General features: G+C 41.5%; 1 protein-coding gene across 1 annotated transcript in view; it reads left to right on the forward strand.

The window, feature by feature from the left end:
• The window catches only part of IPCEF1 (interaction protein for cytohesin exchange factors 1), a 144,221-nt gene that overhangs the window by 43,310 nt on the left and 78,670 nt on the right, over positions 1-22,241 (forward strand). The gene's annotated exons all lie outside the window — the stretch shown is intronic.

The following is a 22,241-nucleotide window of genomic DNA, read 5'->3' on the forward strand; positions in this document are numbered from 1 at the left end:
AAACATGGTCACCTCGTGGCACTACCATGGCAAAAAGTGGCTTCAGGGTTTGGCATGATGAGAAGAGGGAGTGTGGAGCATGCATACTCGTCTCCTAACGAAATGTCACAGGTCACCTCTCCCCTGACAGAGCCCATAGGTCACATGGCCTCTCCTAACCACATGGAGCTGGAGGTCTTTCCAGGGGCAGAGAAAGGAGAGACAAACAAATACAGAGAGCACTGGCAATTTCTTCTTCGATGAACTTTGCTGGAAATCCTTGTGTTAGGCACCTCTGTAAAATAACTCTCCTTCCTAAATCAGTCAGACTTACAATTCCTTATGTTTTACAATACAGTTAAGTTATTTTAATCTCTTAAAATGAATTGCACAATTTTTACTTTTTAACTTTAGGTAGGGATAAATAAAGCAAAGATTATTGAGGTTATAGATAGATGTAACCAACAATAGAAAAAAATGTCCCTTGAAAAAAGGGCCTTTATAGGTTTATATACCCACAAATCATTATTAATAGTATGTTTTTTCTTTTCAATAAGACCATAACTTGAAAGAAAATGTAGCTCCAAACACAGTGAGAATTGACTGAAAAATCAGTTCACGGGATATTGAACTAGGGATATGGAACTATACTTAGAACAGTTTTAAAGTTTATTTATTTTGTATTATTTATTTATTTTGTACTTAGTTTTTTCCCCCACCATTATATGCTCGGCCTTCTCTAAATTTTAATTTCATGTTTTTCTCCCCTTCTTGTGTCTCATATTTTTCTCCTTAAATTTCCTTTTCACTCTATTGAATTGTTTTATCAAGCAATATTCTCATTTACAGTATCTGAGGAATAAACATCTCTGAAAATGTCTTTATCTTGCCCTCATGATCAATTGCGTGCCTGACTGGAAATAGAATTTTATGTACCAATTTCTTTTCACTCAGAACTTTGAAGGCATTGCTCGAATATCCTTTCATGTCCTATGTTGCAGATAAGAAACCTGATGGCATTCTTTCCCTGGTTTCTTTGCAGATAACACCTCTTTATCCTGTTGTAAACTTCTAGATTTCTCTATATTCATTGGAAAAGCTGAACTTTCACAAGACATAGTCAAGTGTCCATCTTCCTAAATCCTTCTGGTTCACCTTGGGTGGCACAGGAAGGTTCCTTTTCTTCCCCCCTCTCTCTGAGCTCTGCCTCCCACGGTTTTGCTTCCTTCTCTATTCTCTCCACGGGAACCAAGATGGCCACTGCTGGCCCCAGAAAAAAGGCAAGTCTCCTTTTTAGTACTCCGGGCAGAATTTCCTGGTTAGCCTGACTTGATTCATGTACTCTTTTCTAAATCAGACATTGTGGCAAAGGTAATAAACACTGTGGCTCATTTGCCTCTCACTACCCCTACTGCCCCCGCCCCCTCTGGTTTAAGACATTCTTACATCGTCTCTGGGTTAGCTCAGTCTCTTCACTGGTTTCTTGGTTTATGTCTTGCTCCCTTTAGTCTCCTTTCAGTGCTGGAGCCAGAGTCATTACCATGGGTTTGTTAGATGAAACCCTGCAATGTTTGCCTATTTTACTTTAAGAAATACAAAGTTCCCAACAATAGCTTAAAAAACCATCCATGACGTCCATGAGCTGGCCTCCCATAACCCCCCTGACCTCATCTCCTACTACTCTCCTCCCATTTCTCACTCTGCCTCCGCCAGGCTGGCCTCCTTGCTATGCCTTACACATGCCAGATACATTCCCAATTCCATGTCACGGCCTTTGCATTGGCTGTTCTCTAACCTTGCATATATCCTCAGGCTGTTTCTTCACCTCTTTTAGTCAAATGTCAGCTATTTAGTGAGCCCTTTCCTATCCACTCACTTAAAACGACAGCCCTCTATAATCTTCCCTATTTTATGTTTTTCATTTACCTTCACTATAATATACCATCTATTTTACTTACCTTGTTGGTCTACCCTCATGAAATATAAACCCCATGAGGGCAGGAGGCTTTATCTATTATGTTCAATATGTGTTTTCAGGCTCTAAAACTGTACCTGACACACAGTCAGCCAATACATATGTGATAAATGAATGAATGAATGAATGAATGAATGATTGGCCGGCCAACCGAAGTCATATGCTTGCTCCTGCTTTGGGGATTTGGGGCCATATGATTGACAGTGCCATAAGGAGGGACAGAGGCAATTCCTTAAAGAAAGGGGGCTGGGCAGATAGTTAAAAATGTTCAATAAAAGATCCCTTTGGTGATCATTGATAAAATGGGGGTTTGTATTAAAAAGGGATAAGCTTAGTAGGTGGGAGAAAGCAGCAAGTTCTGAAACCTGACAGCAATTTTTAAATTTGTTTGACTTTGAATTTTGTGTGTATATAATTGTCCTTTAAAAAAAAATTAAATTCTTTGTTGTTTAAAGTATTACATAAGTCTCCTTCTTTCTCCCATTGACCTCTACCTAGATGCCCCCCGCCCCAGCATGTGCCCCCATCCCTCCCCCCCGCTCCCAATCTGTGTCCATTAGTTTTGCTCCTATGCATGCATACAAGTCCTTTGGTTGATCTCTTACCCCATCACCCCTCGCCTTCCTTCATAGGTTGGACAGTCTGTTCAATGCTTCTATGACTGTGGTTCTATTTTGGTTCCTTAGTTTATGTTGTTCATTATATTCCACACATGAGTGAGATCATGTGATATTTATCTTTCTCTGACTGGCTTATTTTGCTTAGCATAATGCTCTCCATGTCCATCTATGCCAGTGGTTCTCAACCTTCCTAATGCCTTGACCCTTTAATACAGTTCCTCATGTTGCGGTGACCCCCAACCACAAAATTATTTTCGTTGTTACTTCATAACTGTAATGTTGCTACTGTTATGAATCATAATGTAAGTATTTGATATGCAGGCTGTATTTTCATTGTTACAAATTGAACATAATTAAAGCATAGTGTTTAATCACAAAAACAATATGTAATTATATATGTGTTTTCCGATGGTCTTAGGCGACCCCTGTGAAAGGGTCGTTCGACCCCCAAAGGGGTTGTGACCCACAGGTTGAGAACCGCTGATATGCTGTTGCAAATGGTAAGAATTCCTTCTTTCTTATAGCAGCCTAGTATTCCATTGTATAGATGTACCACAGTTTTCTAATCCACTCATCTGCTGATGGACACTTAGGCTGTTTCCAAATCTTAGCTATGGTGAATTGTGCTGCTATGAACATAGGGGTGCATATATCCTTTCTGATTGGTGTTTCTGTTTTCTTGGGATAGATTCCTAGAAGTGGGATTACTGGGTCAAATGGGAGTTCCATTTTTAATTTTTTGAGGAAACTCCATACTGTTCTCCACAGTGGCTGCACCAGTCTGCATTCCTACCAGCAGTGCACGAGGGTTCCTTTTTCTCAGCATCCTCGCCAGCACTTGCCATCTGTTGATTTGTTGATGATATCCATTCTGACAGGTGTGAGATGGTACCTCATTGCTGTTTTGATTTGCTGTCCTTAGTCCTTATATGTTACATTAGTCTTTAAGGGTTAGGTAATTTCGCCTGAAAAAAATTATGAAGAAAATATTTTTCTCTGATTTCCTGAATGATTTGCTTCTAATTCAATTACATTTTTATTCCACCTGACCAATGTATGAAAATATAAGTTAGACTTGGGCAAAGAATATTTTATTTTTTCAGGACAGTAGGAAGCAAGATGGATTATCAGGTAATCTCTCTATATTAGATTTCTTCTTAACTATTTACCTGCATGCAAATAAAATTTTTGAAGTTAATTTCAGGCTGAATAATTGTCAGGTTAAGAGCTATATCTTGGGAGTCTTTATTTATATCTAATTTTTCCCCTTTAATGAGTCTTGCCAGAGCTCTATTTTATTAATTTTATTCAAAGAAGTAGCTTTGGGTTTCATTAATCTCCATATATTTCTATTTCCTTGATTTCTGCCTTTATTTTCTCTATTTCTTCCTTGGGTTTGCTATTTTGCTACTAGTTCAGTTTCATGTGGTGAACCCTTAGCTTGTTTATTTTCATTTCTTCTTATTTTTTGATAAATATATTTAAGGCATAAATTTTCCTCTAAAAATTGCTTTAGTTCTGTTCCCTAAATTTTTTGACATGCACTGTTTTCAATGGCGATAAATTCTAAATATTGGACATGTTTTATTGGATTCATTCTAATGTATTTGGAATTTAATGATGTTGTTCTACATGTATCTTCTTAAAAAAATTATTTTCATGGTATTTGTTGCTGATATGTAAAAATGTTATTGATTTTTACTTATTGGCTTTGTGTTTAGCAACACTTCTATGTCGAGTCTTTAGTTTTAATACTTCATGTGTAGATTATTTTTCACATGTAAAATCATATCATCTGAAAATACTGACAGTTTATTTTTTAATCATTATAATTCCTACTGCTGTTTTAAAACGAACACTTGTGATACAATGCTGTTGAATGATAATGAGCATGTTGGTTTATTCCTAATACCAAAGAAAAAGTTTCAACATTTCACCATCAAATAGAGGAAGTAAGGACCACCTTCCTGAAAAGAGAGGAGTGAAGACCTCTTTGTTTTGCCCATGAGAGGAATTGGGGAAGGGCGTGGCTTGGCTTGGCAGTTCATCTCTGACCCACGTGGTTTCAGTGGATGCTGTTGGGACAGGAGGATTTACTTCCAAGCTTATTATTACATCCACATGTCTGGAGCCCTTGGCTTCTCCTTCTCCCCATGATGCTTCATGTTTCTGGGAGTATCCACATAGCGGCCTCAAAACAATGGAATTTTGTAAATGTCTTCTGGCTTTCCCTAGAACAAGGATTCCTTTTTCAAATCTAAAATTCTATTCTATGAGTTTGAGCCCAGCCTGTGTGGCTCAGTGGTTGAGCATCAACCTATGAACCAGGAGGTCACGGTTTGATTCCTGGTCAGGACGCATGCCCCGTTTGTGGGCTCGATCTCCAGTGTGGGGTGTGCAGGCGGCAGCTGATCCATGATTCTCTCTCATCATTGATGTTTCTATCTCTCCCCCTCTCCCTTCCTCTCTGAAATCAATGAAAATATACTTTAAAAAATAAAATTCTATGAGTTTGGATCCATGCGCTCATATAAATTACAATCAAACATATCTATTAAACTAAAAAACAATTTCCAATAGAAAATTTTAACACAACCAAATTTCAGTAATATACAGTAAAGAAATAAAACCAGATGTTTCCTTATTTTGATGACAGACTTTTACTTTTGGGGTTAGATGATGTTATCTAGGACAGTGGGAGGGTGGCAGGCGCATGTGCAGTTTAATGGGAGGAGGTGGGCGTAACACAGCGTGTGTGTAGGTGAAGTGTGAGTGGGAAAGCGAGTATGACATGAAGAGAGTGGGTTGGCCACAGGAAGCTGCGCCGACCACAGGAAGCTGGCTGGGGGGGAAGTCTTTGGCTTTACTTAATTTAAAGGCAAGAATAAAATAATCTGAAGACAAATGGAAAGTCTCACACTCAAAGTCTATAAAGGGATGGAAACAAAAAATAAGCACACGTGTTCAGGAAAAAGTGAGCTGAAGGGGCTGGCCAGTTACAATCCACTGTAACTTCTGTGTTCTCAGACGTTGATACAGCACGAGAATCTAATTAAAATACAAATAAAAGAGAGTAAACTTCCTTTAGAAATAAACACGAAACATTCTTTTGTAAAGCTTAGATTTCTGGGTCTATAATGCCAGTTGTTTTAAAAAATGCTATATTGAAATAAAAAGAATGTGAAGGAGTCAGAATGATGTTTCAGGCTTTGGTGTCAAGCTACATAATGTACTTACAGGCTTGTCCACTAGGTGTCTCTTTGCTTACATGTTCGGAGGCCAGTGAGAGCTCATCTCTTGCTGAAGGCCATAGTTTACTACATGGATTGTGTCAACAAATGTCTCAATTTTTTGGGCTATTTAAGAATGGCTTTAATTTAATAGTTCCTCTTAAAGAATAAGGAGATGTGTCCTGGCTACATCGCTCACTCTTGCTTTAGAAATTTTGAAGACATTAACCCAGAATTGTCAGCAGATGCAAAAATGCAGGTACTTGTTGGCAGGCTGAAATGGATAGAAGCCTCAGATTCAATAACCTGCCCAGTTAGGATTCCGACCAGCAAGTCAGCCCACATTATTTATGAATGAATGGAGCCTTGGCAAGGATGCTTAATTCCAAAACAAACTGCTTTTGGCTCTCTAGTGTCCCTCTCCAGGAGCTTTATGTATGTCGTGCTGATCAGACCCTTCAAAATACCCAGTGGCCATTGATCTGTGGTCCTACACGTAGCCCTTTGGGTTAAGGCCTCTCTGAGGTGTCCCAATTTGGTAAGTAGTGTACCCACTCTAACTTGTCTTAAAGTAGAGGCAGGGTTAACGTAAGTCGACAGATATTTATTAGGTGCCTATTGTAGGCCTGGCCTGGAGTGTCTACATGAATTACTGGACTCATGCACTCTGTAAGAATGTGATAGAGTTTATTTTCTGCAGAAAAATTAAGCACTCTGCTAAGGAGAAGTTGAAAAGGCAAAGATTATTATAAGAGTGATTTTCGATATTTTTCATCTCATGGCACACCAAAATTAATTACTAAAATTCTGCGGCACACCAAAAAATATATGTTTTGCTACTCTGACAAAAAATAGGTATAATTTTGATTCATTCATACTGGATAACTATTGTTGTGTTGGCTGTTGTCATTTTTTAAATTTTTTTATTTGGCAACTTAAGGGAAATGAGGCCAGAGTCCCTGACTAAACACTCAGGTATTTCACCTTTTAAAAATTATTGTGGCACACCAGTTGAAAATCTCCGGTGTAAGAGGCAGCTCTGCTAATGTCCAAAGGGCCCTGAGCTTGGAGTTTGAAAACCTGAATTTAAATTCTGACTTTGTAACTTGCGAGCTCTGTAAAGTAGTTACTCTACCTGCTGTGTCTGTTAGCCTCTTCAGTTGTAAAAGTACAGCTAATGTTACTTTATGGAGTTGATGTGAGGGTGGAAAACAGTTTGCAATAATTCTGCCAAATATCATCATAAGAGCCTCCAAGAGAAGCCACTCCATGATTGGTAAAAGCACCCGTTTCCCATTACTAGGCACAGCACTTAAGTTCCTTGTGGTCCCTCCCTCTCCTGTCTGAATGGCCTTGGGCATTACCTTTGCAAAAGCATAAGCCCCATTAAAGTGATATTTCCCAATGAAAGAGCTCACCAGGCAAGAGAGGAATCTTAGCTCCAACTCCACAGCAGCAGGTCAGCTTTTATAATAGTTTCCTTCTCCTGGCTTCCTTCCCGCCAGCAATGGTCCTGGGCAGAGGCCACTTCTGCACAGCGTGCACCTATTCACCTTGATGTAAAAAGTGTGTTCAGTTGGAGGTTGTTTGTCAAAGCTGCATTAAAGGGACTGGCACCTCAGAGCAGTGCACACAGCAGTCCAGTTTCAGAGGCAGAAAAATATACTATCTTCCTTAGAGGAACATGTCAGCATTTTTCACGTAGAGAAATTTAGAGTTGCAAATTACAGGGAGGTAAGGGCCATCTAAATTTGCCATTCTTGTCTGGCCCAGGGTAGTCCACTGTACCTGCTCTCACCCCATGGGCTGGGCCGAAGAGAATGTAGAAATCAGGTGTTGTTATGTGGGGGCTGCCATTGGAGGCAGACAGGGTGTGCTCGCGGGACAGACTGTGCTGGACCTAACCATTGACATGTTGCCTACCAATGCTCCCCGTGACCTCATCACTGGCCTGGTGGTCCTTTCTCTACGCGCTGTAGCTTCTTGGGGCAAGCACTAACCAGGATCTGACCACAAATCCCTTAAAGGGGACCTAAGCATGAAGCTAATTTAGACCTTAGAGCAGTGATGGCGAACCTTTTGAGCTCGGCGTGTCAGCATTTTGAAAAAACCCTAACTTAACTCTGGTGCTGTGTCACATATAGAAATTTTTTGATATTTGCAACCATAGTAAAACAAAGATTTATATTTTTGATATTTATTTTATATATTTAAATGCCATTTAACAAAGAAAAATCAACCAAAAAAATGAGTTCGCGTGTCACCTCTGACACGCGTGTCATAGGTTCGCCATCACTGCCTTAGAGTGACAGGCTCCTTTCTGGAGTCCCTGGGATTTCTGTCACTGGCCTAGGTGAGGAGGCAGGCACCTTGCACTGATGCCCAAGGTTGCTGCTAAGGGGTGTGTGTGTGTGTGTGTGTGTGTGTGTGTGTGTGTTTGGGGCATGTGCAAGTATGTTTTGCTTGGCCCCTGCCTACTGGTATATAAATCATTTGAATACTCAGAAGTCAGAGTGTTAGACTGATTCTGGAGGGCTGGTGGGAGCAATCAGGGGCTTGGCATCTCATGACTGACAATCACGAGAACAGAAAGCAATATGCAGATCATGTATCTTATTAACCAATGACACCCTATAATTTAATAAAAAATAAATATTTCTTAGAAAGAGAACAGGATCAATCCCATAGAGCTGAGGCCAGTGCTCTTCAGATAGCCGGTCGACTCCACACTCTGGTGAGAAGTGCCTCAGTTGGGAGCAATGGGCACAGGGCACACATGGGTGACACCTGCTGTGGCCTCAGAGCAGATCAGCAGGGCCCCGCTTGCCCCAGTGTAAGGGCATGCTGTGGGCGCAGACCATACTCTCTGAAGTTTTGGGTTTGGGATGGCAGCAGAAGGGCAGGGGACCCCTCCAGTCCAGACAGGCAGGGAGCTTCGTGCCTCCCCGAGGTGCCTGGCCAACAGCTATTTGTTATTTGGTGCAGGTTGCCCCAGGAAAAAGAAGCAGATTGTTCGAGATCTCGTGCACTTGCCACTGACTTGTTACTACGGTAAAAAGCTCCTTTCTGAGCAGAGATTGACATTGGCTGAAAGAGGGCTTTCCCCCCTTTGACTTGCGGAGTTTTATGTCTAAGCCTTAATTGTCAGGACTGACAGCTTATGTGGGAATGCACAAAAAAAATGTAAGGAAGAAGCCTGCCAATCTCCTCAGATGGCGCATCACAGTATTTAGTGGTGCTAAAAATAATTGTAACCATCATCGTTTCTGTTGAACAAAGGCTATGGGGTGGACCCGGAGAGCAAATGCTAAGTGAAACGAGCCAGTCAGAAGAAGACAAGTACCATATTATCTCACTTATATGTGGAATCTAATGAACAAAATAAACTGACAAGCGAAATAGAAACAGACTCAGAGACAGAAAACAGACTGACGGCTGTCAGAGGGGAGGGAAGTTGGTGACTGGGTGGAAAAGGTGAAGGGATTAAGCAAAAAAAAAAAAACTAGACCCAGACAACAGTGCGGTGATTACCAGAGGGAAAGAGGGGTGGGGAGAGGTAGAAGACAGTAAAGGGCCAATAAATGGTGATGGGAGGACTTGGGGTGCTGAACACACAATATACAGAAGATGTGTTATAGAATTGTACACCTGAAACCTGTATAATTTTATTAACCAATGTCACCCCAATAAATTCAATTTTTTTTAAAAAACTGTGGCTCATAAAGCCATCTGTCAGTTTATCCTCAAAGTGGAGAGACAGCAGCAAAGCAATGCAGCAAAACAAGTGGAAAGTTAACAATCAAAGAGAGAAAATAAATTTAAAAGAATGACAGTAGTTTAAAGCATGTGGAATCAGAGTGACAATGGGGCTTACATTTTTAAATAATTTAAATAGAGCCACTTTTTTTTTACTTTCATAAACTTCCTGGATAAAGCAACAACCCCAGACTCCCCCGACCCCATACACCGCTGCCCATGCTCACTGGGAGGTCGCCTTGCATTTTGCTTTCATCTCTCCTGTTCTGCCTTGACAAGAGAAAGCGCCTGCTAATTGGCAAAGCTAATGGATTATTTCACGTCTTTGCTTATCCAGATGAGCAAAGACGAATCTTCTCTCCTGCTTCCCAGGGCATTGCTTTGATGGACTACCATGTCCCAGCCCATGCCTGCTTATCGATGGTTCTCACTGCTAGTTAGCGTGCACCTTGTTGCCACATATATGCCAAGCTTTTTGATGACTGAGACTTCAGCCTGAAGAACAAGCAATGCTTTCTGTTTCCTCTTTAGCTCTAGTTTCTGGATTAAGAATAATTCACATTGTTTGCCTGTGTTCGTGCACTTTCTATAAATCCATTTGGTGCTCTAAGAATATCTTAGCCCTGGCCAGTGGTGCTCAATGATTAGAATGTCAGCCTGCTCACGAAAGGGTCATGGATTTAATACCAGATCAAGTGCACGTATCTGGGTTGCAGGTTCCACCCCAGCCCAGTTGGGGTGCATGTGGGAGGCAACCAACTGATGTGTCTTTCTCACATCAATGTCTCTCTCTCTCTCTCTCTCTCTCTCTCTCTCTCTCTCTCTCTTCTGTCTTTCTCCCGCTCCCTACCTCCTTCCCACTCTGTCTGAAAAGCAATGGAAAAAAATATCCTTGGATGAGGATTAACAAAAACAAAACAAAACAAAGTCTTGGGAAATGCTAGCATTTTACTTTTAAAGGACAAATATGTTATGAATTACTCTGTGGTTGTGTGTTTTTTTTTTAACATTTTAGATCAGAGTTATGTTCTTTTCTATTAAAGCTCTGTAAAAAAAGAGAATAAACCTAGCCCACAATTTATTTAAATGGGAAAAATGATCTATTTTACAATAAATTATCTTCTTTTAAAAAACCGTGAAAATGTTAGCCATCATGCTCATTTTCCTGCATCACTTTCGAAATTATACTGTCTATTGGGGAACAATCAAGGCAGCTACTTTTGGATTAGTTGACCCCATAACTCCCTTTAGTGAATTTTTTTTTTTAGTTCTCAAACATTACTAATCTAGCAACCACCTTCTTTATCAATAGAGCATTTGTTGCACATCGATAGTCTTGATTTATTTTCTCGTTTTCAAATTATATAGGACCAGAGTCCATATCTCTGACTTAGCTGACAGGAATAAACTTGCATTTTGTTTGTGCCTAAAACAGAATGGAATGCTTCTTCACACAGTCAGTTTGGGATGCGATAATAAAATACCATAAACAGTGACTGCTCAACGATAGACATTTATTTCTTGCCGTCTGGAGGCTGGGAGTAGGACATCCTGGTGCCAGTGCAGTCAGTTCTGGTGAGAGCCTTCTCCTGGGTTGCAGACTGCTGTCTGCTCAGTGTGTCTTCATCTGGAGAAGAGACTGTGCTAGCCTCTGCCCTCTTCTTCTGAGGGCACTAATCCCATTTAGGAGGGCTCCACCCTCATGACCTGATTCCCTCCCTGCCGGAAGCCGGTCCATCCTTGCTGCTTGACACAGTCGCTGCAGGAAAGAAACATCTGCACAGCATATGTTTCAAGGGACCTGGCGTATATAGCATACTGTTCTTAATATGTTTGCTCCCCTTAGCGCTGTGTGTTTTAACCAAGGTCACCTCTCCAAGAAAGGTTGTTTCCCCAGGTAGGAATTTTTCCCTGAAGTCAGGGAGGGGATGCCTCTCCTAGAAAGGTTATTTCCCCAGGTAGGAATTTTTCCCTGAAGTTAGGGAGGGGATGAAACTCCTTAACTAAGTGCCAGGCGGGTAGTTAATCACTACAAACAATCATGTTTAAGCTACATAATCTTTACTCCCTGGAATGGAGATAAGAAACGCCCTAACCTTTGTAATAGAAATTGACAGGATTAAAATCAACTGGTATAAATATGGATGTAACAAGACAATAAACACCAGAACTTCGCTGGATATCCTGAGCAGAACTTTGCTGGAGATCCAGACCAGAACTTGGCTGGAGATCCTGGCTGGAGATCCTGGCTAGGCTGCTGATCAACTGGACACTGTCTCCGTGTCCTTCCTTCTTCGCCGACTCCGTCTACACCTTTGGGGACCCCTGGACCCGCTGGGGTTGGACTCCGGCATCTGGCGCCCGAACAGGGTTCCCTTAGGTAAGTCCCCCCGTATTTGGGATGGATAGGACTGCACCGTAGGGTGCTTCAGACCCCCCCCCCCCCCCATAGAGGATAAGTAGGGTAAGCGGGTAGTTAGTACAGAACTTAGATTGACAAGATGGGTCATACTGAGTCTAAAGAAAAAAGACTCTGTATTAATCTTTTAACGCATATGCTTGCTAGCAGAGGAGTTAAGGTTACTCCCAGTCAGACAGAAAGTTTTATAGAAGACGTATGTGAATGGCTTCCTGAGGATGGAACTGTTAATTTAGAAACTTGGACTAAAGTAGGAGAGCAATTAAAGAACTATTACAGCTACCATGGATCTGAGAAGGTCCCGGCAGTTACCTTTTCTCTCTAGAATTCAATTTGTGAAACCTTGGCACCAGAGGCAAAAACGGTTGAACTTTCTCAAAATTTAAATAGTCCCTCGGCTCCACCCAGAGAAGATACATCATTATTGTCTTCAGCTCAATCTAAAAGCAATTTAGCTATGCCTAGTGATCGGGAGGAGAATAAATATCATAAACATGACCATTGGTCCTTTCCAGTCAGTAGAGAGGAGAATGGCCCTCCCATTCAAAACAGGCTCCCCAAATTAGAAAGGAAGCCTAAACCAGGTCCTGTGTCTCCTATGAGCTCCATGTCTAAATTTCAAAGGGCCATAAGAGAAGCTGAAGCTAATGGAGATCTTGAATTCTCACTCTGCTTCCCAGTTACATATGAGAATGAGTCTGGTGGGAATAGAAACCCCACCTTGGAGCCTATACCTTACAAAGTACTTAAAGAATTAAAATTGGCCTGCTCTGAATATGGACCTCTAGCTCCTTACACACAAACCTTGGTAGAAACCTTAGCCAGTAAATGGATGACTCCTTATGATTGGTCACAGGTTTGTAAATCCTGTCTCTCAGGAGGCGATTACTTATTATGGAAAACTGAATATGAAGATCTTGCTAAGAAAGCTGTAGCCACTAGCGAAAAAACCAGAAAAAGAATAACCCTAGACATGATATTAGGAGAAGGTGATTTTAACACGGCTGAGGAGCAAATGAATATGCCCACAGAGGCACTTACCAAAGTAACCAGTTGTGCAGTAAGTGCCTGGAAATCCCTACCTTATACAGCAGGAAAAACCACCACCCTTACAGAGGTTAAACAGAAGGTCGAGGAACCATATCAGGATTTCCTTTCTCGCCTCATGCAGGCAGTCAAGAGAGTAATCAATAACAAAGAGGCAGCCGATATCCTAATCAAACAACTGGCTTTTGAAAATGCTAATAATACCTGTCAGGCTTTATTAAGGCCGATTCTCAGAACAGGAACTATAAATGATTTTATAAAACAGTGTGCTGATGTAAGTCCAGCATTTATACAGGGTGTAGCTATAGCTGCAGCTCTCAAAGGGGAGACATACCCTCAATATGTACAGGCTATAGGACAAGCCAGCAATACTACAGGTAATAAAAGAAATATGAACTGCTACTCTTGTGGCTTATCTGGGCACTTTAGCAGAGAATGCCCAAATAAAAATAATAATAATACTCGGGCCAGATGGCAAGCTCCTCGACAGCCTGGAAATACATTAGGGAATAATATTAATCCTCCAAAAACCGTTTGTCCCCGATGTCAGAAAGGATTCCATTGGGCAAAGGAATGTAGATCAAAATACCATAAAAATGGTCGGCCTTTAAACTCTACAAATAGCTCCCAAGGAGGTTATATCCCATCACCTCAATCGGGAAACTTGAGAAGGGGCCAGCCCCAGGCCCCTGCAATAATAGGGGCATCAACCTTCAACCCCTTTGCAAATTTCGATCAGTCAGTGACCTCTTCAGGGCAACCCCAGGCAGTGCAGGATTGGACCTCCACTCAACCACCCATGCAGTACTAACCCCAGACTCGCCAGTAGCAGCCATTCCTACAGGAGTGTCTGGGCCACTGCCTGAGGGAACCGTAGGTTTAATATTAGGACGGAGCTCCACCTCGTTACAGGGGATCTTAGTCATCCCAGGAGTTGTTGATGCAGACTACACAGAAGAAATACAGATTTTACTTTCCCCACCCACCACAACTATACAGATTCAGCCCAACCAGAGAATTGCCCAATTAATCCTGTTACCAATACATAAAATAGGGACAGCTGTTACCCAGGAAGCTAGAGGGGCCAGAGGCTTTGGATCTAGTGATGCAGCATTTTGGATACAAGAAATCCATGCTACTAGACCTACAAAAATTTTACAAATTCAGGGAAAACCAATTGAAGGTCTATTGGATACAGGAGCAGATGTTTCCTGCATAGCAGGGAAGGATTGGCCCTCTTCATGGCCCACGCACACCACCTCCACTTCCCTAGTAGGACTAGGCAAGGCATCTAATGTAAAAAAGAGTTCTCAGATTCTAACTTGGGCTGATGAAGATCAACATTCAGGAACATTCTGTCCCTATGTAATTACGACTATCCCCTTTACATTATGGGGAAGAGATATCTTGTCTCAAATGGGAGTTGTATTATATAGCCCCAGTGATAGAGTAACGTCACAGGTGCTAGACACGAGATTTAATCCAGGAAAGGGATTAGGAAAGGAAAGTAATACCTCACACTCCTCGACAGGATCTGTAATTGGGGCCATTGCCCTTAGGACTGCTGATCCCATAGTCTGGAAATCGTCACAACCAGTATGGGTTGAGCAATGGCCCTTAACATCTGAGAAAATATCAGCAGCCCGACAATTAATTGATCAGCAATTAGCAGAGGGACATATAGAGCCATCAAATAGTCCCTGGAACACACCCATATTTGTAATAAGAAAGAAATCAGGCAAGTGGAGACTTTTGCAAGATCTAAGAGCCATAAATGCCACCATGGAAGATATGGGCTCCTTACAACCTGGATTGCCCTCCCCTGTGGCAATTCCACAGGAGTATTGTGTTGTTGTTATTGACTTACAGGATTGTTTTTTCACTATACCTCTTCACCCAGCTGATTGTCAAAGATTTGCATTCAGCATACCATCAGAAAACTTTAAACAGCCTTATCAGAGATACCAATGGAAGGTTCTCCCACAAGGGATGAAAAATAGTCCTACATTATGTCAAAAGTTTGTAGATCAGGCATTGCAAGTTATTAGAAAGAAATTTTCAGATCTATATCTTATTCATTATATGGATGATATTTTACTAGCTCATAAAGATCGGGCTACTTTACAGGAAATTCTTACTCAGACCATCCTTGCTTTAGAAGAACATGGTCTAAAAATAGCCCCAGAAAAGATTCAGACTGAACCTTCTTTTTCATACTTAGGCAGAATATTACATACCTCTACTATCACCCATCAGCCTCTACAATTAAGAAAAGATCATTTAAACACATTGAATGATTATCAGAAACTATTAGGTGATATCAACTGGGTCAGGCCATATCTAAAAATAACCACTCTTGACTTAAAACCTCTATTTGACATTTTAAAGGGAGATTCTAACCCTAAGTCTCCCCGACAATTAACTGTAGAAGGAGAAAAGGCTATAGCAAAAATAGAACAGGCCATCAATAAACAGCAACTACAGTATCTAGATTATTCCAAATCTTGGGCCTTAATTATTCTAGCCACTAAATATACTCCTACAGGATGCTTGTGGCAGGAAGGACCATTAGAATGGATACATTTACCTGTCACTCCTAGGAAGATTGTACCACCCTATCCCTCCCTAGTGGCCACTCTCATTATCAAAGGTAGACGTCGCAGTATCGAACTCTTTGGAAGAGAAGTTACTGAGATAATAATACCTTATAAAAGAGAACAATTAGACACACTATTACAATTTGAAGAAGAGTGGCAAATAGCTATAGGTAACTTCCCAGGACAAATTTTACATCATTTGCCAAGATCACCTATATTGCAATTTCTCTCCCTACATCCGTTTATATTTCCTATTAAATGTTCAAAAGAACCATTATCACCTCCTGCCTCCTTAGTATTCACAGATGGTTCCTCTAATGGTAGGGCAGTGACAATCATTGACTCAATAACCCATGTTCAACAAACTCTAGAGACGTCAGCTCAGAGAACAGAGCTTTTGGCAGTCATTTATGCTTTTGAACAATTGCAACAGGTTCCCTTTAACTTGTACACTGACTCTCAATATATAGTTAAATTATTTCCTCATATTGAGACCGCCTCTCTCCCACAAGGAAGAACAGCCATTTTCTCTTTGTTAACTCAGCTACAAACTTGCATTCACAAACGAGAAAAGGCTTTCTATATTGGACATATTAGAGCTCATTCCTGCCTACCAGGACCCTTAAGCGAAGGAAATTATCAGGCGGATTTACTAACTCGCCCAGTAGTTTGTACAGCTCTAGAAGAAGCCCGGCGGTCTCATGCCATTCACCATCAAAATGCTTCTGCTCTCCGTCTATATTATCGCATATCTAGAGAAGCTGCTCGAAGTATTGTGCGTGACTGCGGCCATTGTCCTACTCATTTTCCTAGCCCTGCTACTGGAGTTAATCCAAGAGGACTTAGACCCTGTGACTTATGGCAGATGGATATTACTCATGTCCCATCTTTTGGCAAACTTTGCTATGTGCATGTTTGTATTGATACCTTTTCTCATGTTATCCTTGCTTCTGCACGTACAGGAGAAGCCTTTAAAGATGTAAGTCAACATCTATTCCAATGCTTTTCCTACCTAGGAATACCAAGGGCACTTAAAACTGACAATGGGCCTGCCTATACCTCTAGAGCTTTTAAAAACTTATGCTCTACATTCGGCATTGCACATACTACAGGAATACCCTACAATCCTCAAGGCCAAGCAATAGTAGAAAGGGCTCACCAAACTTTAAAAACACAAATTAAAAAATTACAAGAAAATGAGTTTAAATATTCCTCTCCTCATCATGTTCTACAACATGCTCAATTTGTAATTAATATACTAAATGTAGATTCTGAGGGAAATTCCCCGATGTACAGGCATTGGAACCCTGATCTAACTAAACCTAAAGCCCTCGTCAAATGGAGAGACTTGCTTACAGGAGCCTGGAAGGGACCTGATGTACTTTTAACCCAGGGGAGAGGATATGCTTGTATATTTCCACAGGACGCAGACTCACCTGTGTGGATTCCAGACCGTCTAGTCCGACCTTATGTCTCACCGCCCGCCATCTCTGCCTCATCATAGCACACCTGACCAGTGCCCGTCTGCAGCAGATGTGCAGACCTGAGCTGGAACAATCTGTCCATTGGGAGGATCACATGTGCCTCCGTTTTGTCTTTCCACATGTCCCAGCTTTGCCCCACATCTCCTTTCTTTTTCCTTTTTTAAAAATCTAACTACTTGTTTGCTGGTTCTTTGGCCTTTCTCCTTCTTTCCTGAACACAGCCTTTTCTAGAATCTCCCTACCCTACTGTTCCAGGAAGGGCATCTCCCTTTTATGCCGTGACTAGGGGTGTTTGGTATATGCCCCATACATGGAGTTGTCTTGTGCCAAGAGCCTGACATCCTGGGCTGAGAAAGCCCTGTTCCAGGACTCTCCTTTGTCCTGTATTGGCGCCTCTTACCCTTGTGCCAAGAGGGACCCTCTTCTTACAATCCAATTGCCCATAGCTGTTGCCTGAGCTCTCTGTTCATGCTGAGGTTGAAGCCGCATGGTGGCTGGTACCATGGATCTGTCTCTGGCCCAATGGCGTAAGCTGGGCCCTCTCTAGAGAAGAAACCTGAGTTCCCTATGATCAATGCCAGAGCCCCGCCAGCAGGCAAGGGGATCCCAAGGCAGTTGCTGGGCATGAAGGCCAGAGGGACATAGGCTATCAAGGAGACAAAACTGAACCTCACATCACCCTACTTGGCCCAGAGATGGCTGGTAGTCAACGACGGGTAAGACTCCACAGGGTGGGGCAACCTAAGACAGGCACAGTCGGGGGCCAGTAGGAGAAAACTTGGGGTGCAACAAAGGTGGGGCACAGACCCCCCTCCCCAATGGTGCAGGGGCTTGAACACTCGCCCCTTCTGAGGAAGGTCTCCTGTCCCCATGGCTGCTTCCTGCTTCCCATGCCCAGCTCAGATCGGGACCCAGGTAAAGACAGAGACTGGCTGACAGCAGCTGCCCTCTCACTGCAACAGGACTTGTTTCCCATTTCTACCTTGGACCACAGGGAAAGGGGCAGCTGAAGGAAAGGGCTGTGTCAGGATGCTGCATTCTTCCCTTTCTTCCCCCTCTTTTTTCTAAACACTTCCATGCTTTGTAGTTCTTTTGCTTTCTCTTCTTTTTCTACTACCCTCCATTTTCCATATCAGCTGGATCCAGAGGGCACAGCTTACTCTTCCTCGGACATCGACACCACCATCAACCACGGCCCTGATGGACCCTTTGATGCAGCCCTTCAACTTGCTGACGCTTCGGGAAGCCTGTCGCCAGTGACGCCGCCCGCTAGCCAGACCAACAAAGACAACCAAACCAACAACTTGAGGACAGCTGAAATCCCTTGACTGAAGAGGCTGGCAACCTTCTACAGGAATGGGGCTCCTTCTGCGCTCCATCCACTATGTTTATAGCTATGCTCACTATCATTGCTTGCCACTCTTCTTCCGAGACTTAAATGGCCCAATCTGAGAGGTGGCCACTGATTTGCATGCGCTATCATTTAAAAAATAAAAAAGGGGGAATTTGCCGGAAGCCGGTCCATCCTTGCTGCTTGACACAGTCGCTGCAGGAAAGAAACATCTGCACAGCATATGTTTCAAGGGACCTGGCGTATATAGCATACTGTTCTTAATATGTTTGCTCCCCTTAGCGCTGTGTGTTTTAACCAAGGTCACCTCTCCAAGAAAGGTTGTTTCCCCAGGTAGGAATTTTTCCCTGAAGTCAGGGAGGGGATGCCTCTCCTAGAAAGGTTATTTCCCCAGGTAGGAATTTTTCCCTGAAGTTAGGGAGGGGATGAAACTCCTTAACTAAGTGCCAGGCGGGTAGTTAATCACTACAAACAATCATGTTTAAGCTACATAATCTTTACTCCCTGGAATGGAGATAAGAAACGCCCTAACCTTTGTAATAGAAATTGACAGGATTAAAATCAACTGGTATAAATATGGATGTAACAAGACAATAAACACCAGAACTTCGCTGGATATCCTGAGCAGAACTTTGCTGGAGATCCAGACCAGAACTTGGCTGGAGATCCTGGCTGGAGATCCTGGCTAGGCTGCTGATCAACTGGACACTGTCTCCGTGTCCTTCCTTCTTCGCCGACTCCGTCTACACCTTTGGGGACCCCTGGACCCGCTGGGGTTGGACTCCGGCACCTCCCCAAAGCCCAACCTCCAAATACTATCACATTGGGGATTTGACTTCAACATATGAATTTTTGGGGGGTGAGGAGGAGACACATATATTTAGTCCTTAACAACCAATATATATGAAGGAAAATCTTTCTTGTTTTTTGAAATTAACTTTATAATTCATTTTTTAAACTAAAATTTTAATTTTTGTTAATTCTTACTCGAGGATATTTTTTTCCTTTGCTTTTTAACAAGAGTGGGAAGGAGGGGGGAAGAGGAGAGAGAGAGAGAGAAACATGGATGTAAAAGAGACACATCTATTGGTTGCCTCCTGCACGTGCCCGGCCTGGGGCCTGGGATTGAAACTGCAACCCAGGTGCTTGCCCTTGAGGGGAAATCAAACCTGAGACCCTTTGGTGTGCAGGCTGAAACTCTAACCACTATCCACACCAGCCAGGGCTATAATTCCTTTAATGATGAAATGGGTTTTCCATTTTTTCAGTTACAGAGTTTATCAGAATCCATTTTATTTTATAGCACGACTTTTAAAAAAATTAATGACCTCGTTGTTTGGGCGAAGTCTCATGTTGTGGTCTGTTAGGTGGTCCTTTACAGAGGTAGCTGTCTCGAATAGGACAGAGAAAGCTATTCTCTTAAATTCTTAAACAAGGCATCAGAAATGTTTCTGGGGGAGTAGTGAGGGAGTTAAATCAACCTTGAAGTGCGGGAGCTATTTTATTTGATGAAACTGGTTATCCCACTAGCTCAAACCCTTTAGTTGTGTGCTAATTCCATTAGGAAAAACAGTTTTCTATAACGAAGCTATTACTAAGTAATTGCTCCCATTGAAGGTAATTGCTACCACATACGGAGCTTGCATTGTGCCCTACATGTTTCCCATATGATATTTCATTTAATTCTCACAAAAAATCCAAGAACTTGGTTATTATTATTTCTGTTTAACAGATGAGGCAGCTGCTGTTCAGAGAAATTAAGTAATTTTCATAAGTTTCCATATTTAACAAGTGGCAGAGTGAAATCTGTTTGACAGGTCTGTGTGTACAGCAGTTTTAAAATATTATTTTTGGTTGTGTATCCATAATATAATTTGGAAACTCTATGTGCCCATTTATACTTTAAATTGTCATTTAGAGTTTTTCTCATATGTTTAAATAATTGGGAGAGATGTAATTTCTGGCATATTATAAATCTTGATAGTAATAAAGTTTAGATTTCTTTTTAAATATAACCTATGTAATAAAAACATCACAAAGATTTGGTATGTCCTATTACTTTTTTTAAAAAAGTTATACTATGGTGGGGAGTCAGAGGTTAAACAATCAATTGCAAAATTAATAATTGAATACACTTATGAGAATGTCTATGAATAAAGATAAGGTGCTAAGAGCGCATCTAAAAGGGAGCGATGCCCATAGGATCAGGGAGCACTTTCTTGACTAAATGACATTTAGCCTGAGGGCTGAAAGTGCAGATGGTATAAGCCTTCTTGGGAGAGGGCTATTGAAGGAGAGCATGCACAAAGGTTCTGAGATTAGTAAAAGGTTTAAGGAATTTTTTTAAAAAAGCCAGTAAGTCAGGGAAATGGAAAGAAAGACATGGAAATGATTCAAGATGGGGCTGGAGAGGAGACAGAAGCCAGGTAGGACAAAGCCTTCCTTGTAGGAGATTTTCCTGGTTTTGTTCTTTATCTCAAGACTCAATGGCCATTGTAGAGATTTAAAGGCCGAGATGAATAGTCATGTGCATTGAGAAAACATCATTCTGGGCAAGAGAGAAAGCTGGGACTCAGGATGTCCATGGAGTGGCCCAAGCGGGAGGTGCTGGTGCCTTGGACTAGGGTGGTAGCAATGGATATACACAGAGTGGACACACTTAAGAGATAGTTAGGAGGTAAAAAGATACAATACGTACAAGAGAAATATTACTCAAGATCCAACAGAAGCTTAATTCAGGGGTCCTCAAACTTTTTAAACAGGGGGCCAGTTCACTGTCCCTCAGACCGTTGGAGGGCCGGACTATAGTTAAAAAAAAAACTATGAACAAATTCCTATGCACACTGCACATATCTTATTTTGAAGTAAAAAAACAAAACGGGAACAAATACAATATTTGTATTTGCATGTGGCCCGCGGGCCGTAGTTTGAGGACCCCTGCTTAATATCAATGACCAAAGCTGTGTAATGTCAACAAATCCCAATGCTTAGAGGAAGAATTAAAGATAATTTATTTCTTTTTCTTTCATCTCCTCCTATGAGTTTTCTCTTTGGAATTTTATAAATAAGTGTTTTATCCAGGTTTATGTAATATGAATATGGCATTTTTGACATTAAAAAAGGGGTATTCATTTCAAAAGTTGGGAACCACTTGTATAAGAAATCAAATCACAGGGACTGTAGATCCGTATTTGTGGTGTCACTAGGAAGAAACTGAAAAGCTTTCTGCTTTGGGGGAAGTTTCAGTGGCTTGTGGATGTTTAACAGGTTTCTTGCTTGTCAAAATCTGAAAATAAGACATCTTTTTTCTTTTTGTTTTCACCTGCTTTTCTTGAAACCACAGAATGTCTTGTTTTTCAGGTAATCCACTACAAAGTGTAATAAATACATCAAAAGTGGCTCATCTCCATATGAAAGTTGGGACTTCAGAGGCAGGGGAGGAGTTGTGTTTTCGAAATTGTTTAGTTAATATCACCAGAATAACAGTAGTGGACCCAATAGTTCCGCATCTTACATTGCGTTGTTCATCATGAAGAGGAAAACATTTTTTTTACTTTCCAAAGATATGTTTATAACTAATACAATAAGTACACAAATAATACAAGACTTGAAAGAGTACTGACAAACGTGCAGATGAAATTCTGACTTATTCTATAAACTCACTTTTAAACAGTTGGTTTATTAAGTTGTGCTTAAAAGGCCATTTAATGAGTTGCTTTTATTGTGAAATTTGTCAATTGAAATAGAAATGCCTACCACCCCTGCCCCCACGTTTTTATGGGC

The sequence above is a fragment of the Myotis myotis genome, unplaced genomic scaffold, assembly GCF_014108235.1.
Source record: "Myotis myotis isolate mMyoMyo1 unplaced genomic scaffold, mMyoMyo1.p scaffold_m19_p_7, whole genome shotgun sequence".
Lineage (NCBI taxonomy): Eukaryota > Metazoa > Chordata > Mammalia > Chiroptera > Vespertilionidae > Myotis > Myotis myotis.